This window comes from Ixodes scapularis, unplaced genomic scaffold (genome assembly GCF_016920785.2).
Source record: "Ixodes scapularis isolate PalLabHiFi unplaced genomic scaffold, ASM1692078v2 PGA_scaffold5__190_contigs__length_132052651, whole genome shotgun sequence".
NCBI classification, from domain to species: Eukaryota; Metazoa; Arthropoda; class Arachnida; order Ixodida; family Ixodidae; genus Ixodes; species Ixodes scapularis.
Window position 1 is genome coordinate 37,432,161 of NW_024609880.1, and position 8,078 is coordinate 37,440,238.

An 8,078-nucleotide genomic window follows, 5' to 3' on the forward strand; every position below is an offset into this window, starting at 1 on the left:
CGAAGACCGCCTGCAATTCCGTCTTCTAGTCTAAACGTGCAGAACATTTCGGTTGCATTGACGTTTTTATCACTAATTTTATCAAACGAGCAAACAAAACCGCTAGAAACAGCGAAGTTCCGGAGCAGTGCCAGCAACGCCCCGTACACTGGGATGTATGATCTCTATGACACTGGGTAAGATGGCCATCTCCGGATGGCGGGGCTCACGGACTCACGCGCTCACGCGGCACGGAACTACAGTAGCGAAACCACGCGGAGCTGTTTCGACGTTTTCGAGTTTATGGAAATCGCAGGAAGTGCGTTCAAGACAGGCAGGTTTTGCTGCCGGCTGCCTGTGTGCCTTCCGTGCTGAGTTCGGTTCTGTTTTCCGATGCCGAGTGCAACCGGCGTTCAACGTGGTTCTGCATTTGTGCGTGTCGGCAACATAGCAATCGTGATGGCAGTGTTGTGGGTTGTGAACAGAAGACTGGAATTATCGCCGATGTGGCCGTGTGTTTGCGTATCAGTGGTGTAACAACAAGATGAGATCGTAAACTGTCGGGCATTGATGCCGCTGGTCGGGCCGTGATCGGAGGGGGCGGAGTGGCGCAGGTTGAAATTCCGCTTTACATTAAAAAGTTTAATACCACTTGAGGGATTAGGTGCAATCGATCGACGTGCGGATAGTCATCTTGGAACGCTGGTCTGAACAGTAAGCTCCTATCGCGCAGTGGCCAAGGTGACTGTCGGTTGTCTCGTCCCCGAGAGCGATTGCGTGGAAGTGGAAATTCTGATTCATTTTTATCCGCTTCCGCCAGTTTACTGCGGATATCGGCGGATAATCCGTGGAAATTCGGGATTCCAAATATAGTTGATTGAAGCTACAGATATTATAAAAAAGACTCATACTCACTTTTTTTTTACTGTGTATAGCTTTTTGGCCATTTCATTATAAACGTTCTATAAAAGCTAGTGTATAAGAATTGCATATAAAACAGACAGGGATTCAAACAAAGTTACCATCCCATTTCAATGCACAATTTACCAGTTAGAAAAAGAACTAAATCGTGAAAATAAATTTTAGGCGTGTCGCAATACATCCATGGAAACAAGCACTCGCCATTCGCCTTGTGCAAATACGCAGACATCATGAATACACACGCAACGAAGCACTCATAACTTTAGTACTGCACTAGTGTTGACTGCCTGGCCGCCATATTGTATACCAGAGACTTGAGAGGCAATCATCTGAACGAGGACCACCCCAGACGATACGAAGATTGAAAATATATTAACCAATAATTTATACAACGTGTAATTTGATATCTAAAGGTGCACTAACTGTATCTCCGACTATAAAGCATTACAAAAGGCGATACTTGTTTGGCACACTGTACCTTATTATTTTACCATGTCTAGCCTATAAAAATTATATAAAAATACTTCGGCAGAAAATCGATTGATATTTGCTGACACTAATTCTAGAGCATTTCTATCGTCTGTAATCTATAGCTTTCGGTTGAAAGAAAGTCTACAGAAATCTTTTGAAAATTATTGATACGACATGCCTGGAGAGGATAAATATAACTAATAAATAAATATAAATATAAGCGGATAAATATAACTAACAAGTTACTGCGGCGTGTTTTGATGTGATTCGGCGAAATGAGTGCCACCCAGGCAAATCGTGACCAGTGCACAAATACGTTGCTGTTTTACATTTTTGTCGCTGTACCACGCGTTTCGACGTATCCCCGAGATGGAAAAACTAACTTTACGTCTTGTGAGCACGAGATGCTCGCAAACTCCTGAGAACTCAGAAAGTGGGGCAACCTAAGCCGCAACGGACAGCACCTCTCATCTTTCCGTTTAGAGAAAAAAGGGGAAAAAAAAAACCAGGCAGCGAACGAACTCAAAAAAAAAAAAAAAAAAAAAGCACGGACGCCGCCTGGGCGCAACCATACCTCGGCAAACCTCACTCATGAGGGCCCTCACTCACCCTCACTCACACTCATCTTCACAGGTGAGGTGAGGGTGAGTGAGTTCTTGAACCAGGAAAATTCATGAGTGTGAGGGTGAGTGAGGGCCGTGAGGGGCGGTGAGGGCCGTGAGGGCCGTGAGGGCCGTGAGGGCCGTGAGGGCGGTGAGGGGTATGAGGGCCATGAATGCGTGAGGGGCGTGAGGGCGGTGAGTGTCGTGAGGGCCATGAGTGCGTGAGTGGTGTGAGGGCGGTGAGTGCGTGAGGGGTGTGAGGGCCATGAGTGCGTGAGGGCAGTGAGTGGCATGAGAGGCGTGAGGGCCGTGAGGGCGGTGAGTGCATGAGGTGGTGTGAGGGCCATGAGTGCGTGAGGGCGGTGAGTGCGTGAGGCCCCCTTCAGATCGAGCATCTTTCTCAGCAATTTTGGTGTTAATGGCGGGTTGTTCTCTAGCTTTCCCTAGATCGACACGAATTGCTGAGATGGGGTCCGGCTCGAAATAAGCGAGCAACTCGGAGCGATTCGAATACGTTTGAAGCGGCTGCAACCAATCAGGGACGCAAAATTTTCACGTCATACCTCGTGCCGGTGAGGATGACACCGAAAGACCTGGTTCTGGTTTGAAATCAATGTTTTTTTTGGAAATAAACTGTTTCAGAAAGGTGCATTAGTAGTCTTAACGAGGTTAACATGCATAAAAAAACACGTTTATAACGCGTAATTGTGTCTAAATAGTGCAAGAAAAATAAAATTTTATAATGACGATGGCAAATTGCAGCAATTGGTTGCTGCGTGTGATCGCGGGCGGCCCGTGTTGCTAGTGTTGCTACGTAAAGTTTCTGGGTGAAATTGCCCCATCTGAAGCTGGCCTGAGTGGCGTGAGGGCCATGCGTGCGTGAGAGGCGTGAGGGGTGTGAGGGCCGCAAGGGTGGTGAGGGGCGTGAGTGGCGTGAGGGCGGTGAGTGGCGTGAGGGCCGTGAGGGCGGTGAGTGGCGTGAGGGCCATGAGTGCGTGGGGGCCGTGAGGGCGGTGAGGGCCATGAGGGCGGTGAGTGGCGTGAGGGCCATGAGTGAGTGAGGGGCGTGAGGGTCGTGAGGGCGGTGAGTGCGTGAGGGCCGTGAGGTTCAGTGAGGGTGAGTGGAGGGCTGAAGGTGAGTGTGACTGTGAGGGTGAGGGTGAGTGAGGGGCTGAAGGTGAGTGTAGCTGTGAGGGTGAGGGCCAGTGAGGGGCTTAGGTGAGTGTGGCTGTGAGGGTGAGGGTGAGTGAGGGCGACCTAAAATGCCGACCTCTGGGCGCAACACCTCCTAGAAGAGAAGGCCGCAGCGCTCCGAGTCGTTACGTCACAATGTCGGAGAGGGAAGTCCATAGCGCAACTACGTGAGAAAAGTTTAGGGCATGGACGTGAAAAAAACTTCTTGTCGAGCGGCGCGGGGTGTTCGCGAGCGTTTATCCGACATTAAGTATGTTTTAAAAGCGCAGTATGGTACAATTTAATATATATATATATATAATATGAACATAATATACAACGCGCTACCAAGGTTGAAAGTACCAATTTTATATTTAGGATTATCCCTATAACCGCGGGACTACGTGCAATCCCGGAGAGCCCCACACTTTTGGAATGAACCGGTCCGCTTCGACTTTTTCTTCCCTCGTACGGGCTCCGATTCTTGTAAATTTACGTTGTGTGTGAGCTGCTGACTGTCTAAAAAGGAACGCTGAGACTTTCAGAAGGGAAGGGAACCGAAAAGAAATCCAGTCATTGCCGCAGGAAGCGCACGCGAGCAAGAGATGGGTGGACGACGTTAAGCCTCCCACGCTGCTGCCGCTGCAGTCGGGTGTGTATGCGTGTGTGTGTTTGTGCGCGCGCGGGTGTGTGTGTGTATGTGTGTGCGCGTGCGCGCGTGCGTGTGTGTGTGTGTGTTTGTGTGTGTGTGTGTGTGGTTCTTTTGATCCTTCCCGTCGCTTCTTGGTCGTCACCGCAGTCTCAGGTAGTTTTTTTTTTTTTGTATTTACTTAATACTATAGTATTTACAGGGATTCGCGAAACAAGTCCTGCTACGGTTTGAGTGACATTTGTGGCAACTAGCCAACGATGGCACTGGTCGATTATCGATAGACCTCTCTTTCGACGCAGAGTGACTTAAAGTTCGTGTTCAAATGTTTTCGTTACGAATATTGTGGTACGTATGGATACTATCGACAAGTGAGAAACAACTTATTTACGGGCTTTCTTGGTCATGTGGGACGTGAGTAAAGTGTTGCAGTCGGGTTTATTTTTTGTTTTTGTTTTCAATGATAGACTGGCATCTTGTTCGTCTAAAGGTGAATAACAAGTTTGTGTGATTATACAAAGTACGTTGTTTGTGCTTATGTGTTTATTTATACTAACGTTATTGTATTGCCTTTACAGCGTTTACACTATAATCTTAACTGTATTAAGGTAATAGTATCATTGTATAGAAAAAAGATATTTTGTTCTAAGGGAACTGCAGCCCATGTAGGGAGAAGTAAATGGTTCACTGTAAATAGTAAGTTTAGTACCCCTGCCACACGGAAAAGTTAATATATTTTTATTAAATGACATGGGACTTAATAAGCTCGTGGCATTGAGCGATATACGAGCGTCGCAAGCTGATTTGTCGACCACATAATTTCATTCGATCGAAATTACATTACTTTTACCAGGGGTATGATGCAAGAATTCAGTGACTGCACGCGATAACATCGCTTACATGATCGTAAGTGACATTTGTCTAGCCGCGTCCGCGTTGACTGCGTCTATCTGATATTTAACTGTGATCTGATTCGTTGTGTCCAATCACTGCGTGTCTCACCATTTTGTCGAAGTATTTCTTTGCAAAAATATGCATTCCTACAGCAATAATTGTGTGACTCAGTGTTTTCTCTTATACGCCTACCTCGTACCATTTCATACCGATTATTTAGCGGTGTAATATTTTGCCCGTGTAATAAAATATTTTCGAGACCCCTTGCTATATGCAGCTTTTATTTTAGCTAATAAGACACGCGTATGTGATCAAAAGCGCGTTACGACGGTTGATCCACGCGCGTTGCCTTCGCTTCGACGCGGGCCCCCGATGGCCTTCCTTCGCGACGTCACGAGAAGAGCGCTACGGCCGTCTCTTGTAGGAGGTGTTGCTGCGCGACGGAGGATGGAATTTCTAGGGATGGGTGAGGGGGAAAACAGGAGAGGTGGAGAGGGGGAAAACCGGAGGAGAAGAAGCGGGGGAGAGACCTCTCGTGCACGCGCATCGTGGGCCGGCGCCCGGGTCTTGTGTGTGAGTCGCCCAGCGCATCGGAGTGCATTGGTGGTGTTGCCGGAGGTGCCTGTTGCTCACTCGGTGTCAGGACTCGGCCGGACGTCGTCGTCGGATATCTTCTGTCTCAGTTGTGCGGATTGCTCGGCCGTTTCTTCGGGTGAGATCAAAGACGTCTTACGCTGAGTTTCGCTGCACCATCGGTTCGGGTATCTCTTGCTGTCAGCATCCCAAGAAAAGCGAGCTCGGCCAATCCGGTAAGTGACTGTTGGACCTCAGGCAGTGCTGGCGGGGTTGCCTGGTTAGACTTTTTGACGTTCGGCGCACTTTACCGGAATCTGACCGAGTGTTCCAGAGAATGACACGCGTAGTTTCCTGGCGAGACTCGTTCTCGTCAGAACGGAGGCCTATACAGCTATTTGGTATCTGAAATTCGTGTTTAATTTGTCTTCCTTGAACTTAAAAATCTTTATAATAATCGAGATTACGTCACGTGCGTAGTTTATTTTCTGAATTGCGTAATGCACGTGCCTGTTTCTTTTTTTAAGGGGAAAAACACAAAAGCTGTGCTACTACACTTGTCATTTTGTTGTCATCCCCTTCCCCCAACAAGAAAATCTAAGGGATTATTTTCTTTTATCTAAGCGAGTGTTTTCTTCCTCCGCATCACATGCTATGATGCTTTTCATAGTATCACTCACACATTCATTCTACACTCTGCAGTCGCACACGTTTATGGCAAAAATGTGGATAAAGACTCGCGGATTTGAGTATCCTATCCGCACATGCAGCCCCTGGCATCCGCATCCGGTCCGCAATTCGCAAACTCTGATTCATTTTTATCCGCTTCCACCAGTTTACTGCGGATATCGGCGGATGATCCGTGGAAATTCAGGACTCCAAATATCGTTTATTGAAGCCACAGATATTGTAAAGAAAACTCACACTCAGTTTTTTTTCACTGTCTATAGCTTTTTGGCCATTTCTTTATAAACGTTTTATAAATGCTAGTGTATAAAAATTACATATAAAACAGATAGGGATTCAAACAAAGTTACCATCCCATTTAAATTAACAATATACCAGTTAAAAAAAGAACTAAATCGTGAAAATAAATTTTAATCGTGTCGCAATACATCCATGGAAACACGCACTCGCCACTCGCCTTGTCCAAATACGCAGACATCATGCATACACAAGCAACGAAGCACTCATAACTTTAGTACTGCACTAGCGTTGACTCTCTGGCCGCCACATTGTATACCAAACATTTGAGAGGCAATCATTTGTACGAGGACCGCCCCAGACGATAAAAAGATTGTAAATATATTGCTTTTTTCTAACCAATAATTTATACAACGTGTAATTTGATATCTAAAGGTGCAATAACTGTATCTCCAACTATAAAGCATTAGAAAAAGCGATACTTATTTGGCACACTGCAGCTTATTGTTTTACCATGTTCAGCCTATAAAAATTATATAGAAATATTACTACAGAAAATCGATTGAGACTTGGTGACACTAATTCTAGTGCATTCCTATCGTCTGTAATCCATAGATTTCGGTTAAAAGAAAGTCTACAGAAAATCTTTTGAACGTCGTTGATACGACATGCCTGGAGAGGAAACTGAAAGGGTCGTTAAATTGTGAATAGAATATCCATAGACTGCCTAAAATAGTATTCTTAAATTAAGGATATGTTCAATTTATGTTGTCAAGCTCATTGGCTTGTTCGGAGCGTAGCTTTGTCATTTTCTATTGTATGCTGAGAGGAATTATAGCAATTGACTTAGTACAGTATTTCATATTTAAACATCTCCAGTTAACCTGGAGAGGTTGTGAGCGACGACGGAGCCTGATGTTGGCTGGGCATTTCCGTGGTTCATGCCTTCCAGTAGAGGACAGTCACGCTTTTGCTTTTTTATGGGGCCCCGAGAAACTATTAGGTTCGATGCAACCTCGCTGGGCCCCGAAGTTATACCCGATTTTTTCGTATGGAGTGGTGATTCGAAGAAGTATGCCAAGAGCATTTCTCGACGCCCCCGTAACTAATGACTACCTTGCTCGTATTTTCTGCTCTATAAGCAACGAGTGCGGACTATACAAAATGCTTATTTTTCTACATCTTCGCCATGCCTACTCATGACGCATTTTGTGTTTGACAGAGTAATTTAACGTAGGGTGAGACGACAAGGTCTCCCATAATCAACTGCTTTTGAAATTAACGAAAATCTTAGGCGATAGAAAAGTTGTAAATTTGATTAAGGACTACCTCTATGGGACGATCTCACTAAGTGGATATTAATGGAAATAGCTCAATAAAAAGCCGGTGTTATTTTTATTTTAATTTTATTTCATTTCAAATACTGGCAACCCTCGCAGTTTATACCAGGAGTGGATACACAAATACATCAAACAAAATACAGGTGGCACAAGAAATTATACATAGAACAATCATTCTCACAGGTGCCACTACTCGTGAGCAAACCAGTTTATCAACTTTTCTTCAAATTCTTCTACAGAAGTGGCGTCAGAAAAAACGCTTGGGGGTATTCTGTTCCATTCTTTAATTGTTTTTATTAGAATTACATTATCAATTATTATTTAAATGATCAATATTGGGCATAAAAGGGTCAACTGACAATTCGTTGTTTAGTCGTCGAGACCGTCTTCCAGGAGATCTGATAATAAGTTAGCTTGTCAATATGGAGATACATAAAATACAAGTGAAAAAAAAACTTCAGCCACACAATTCTTTGTCTCGACGCTAAGGAGAGTAACCTGGGCTTCCCTCAATAAAACCGAAACAGACTCGTGTCTAACGTATTTAGAAAA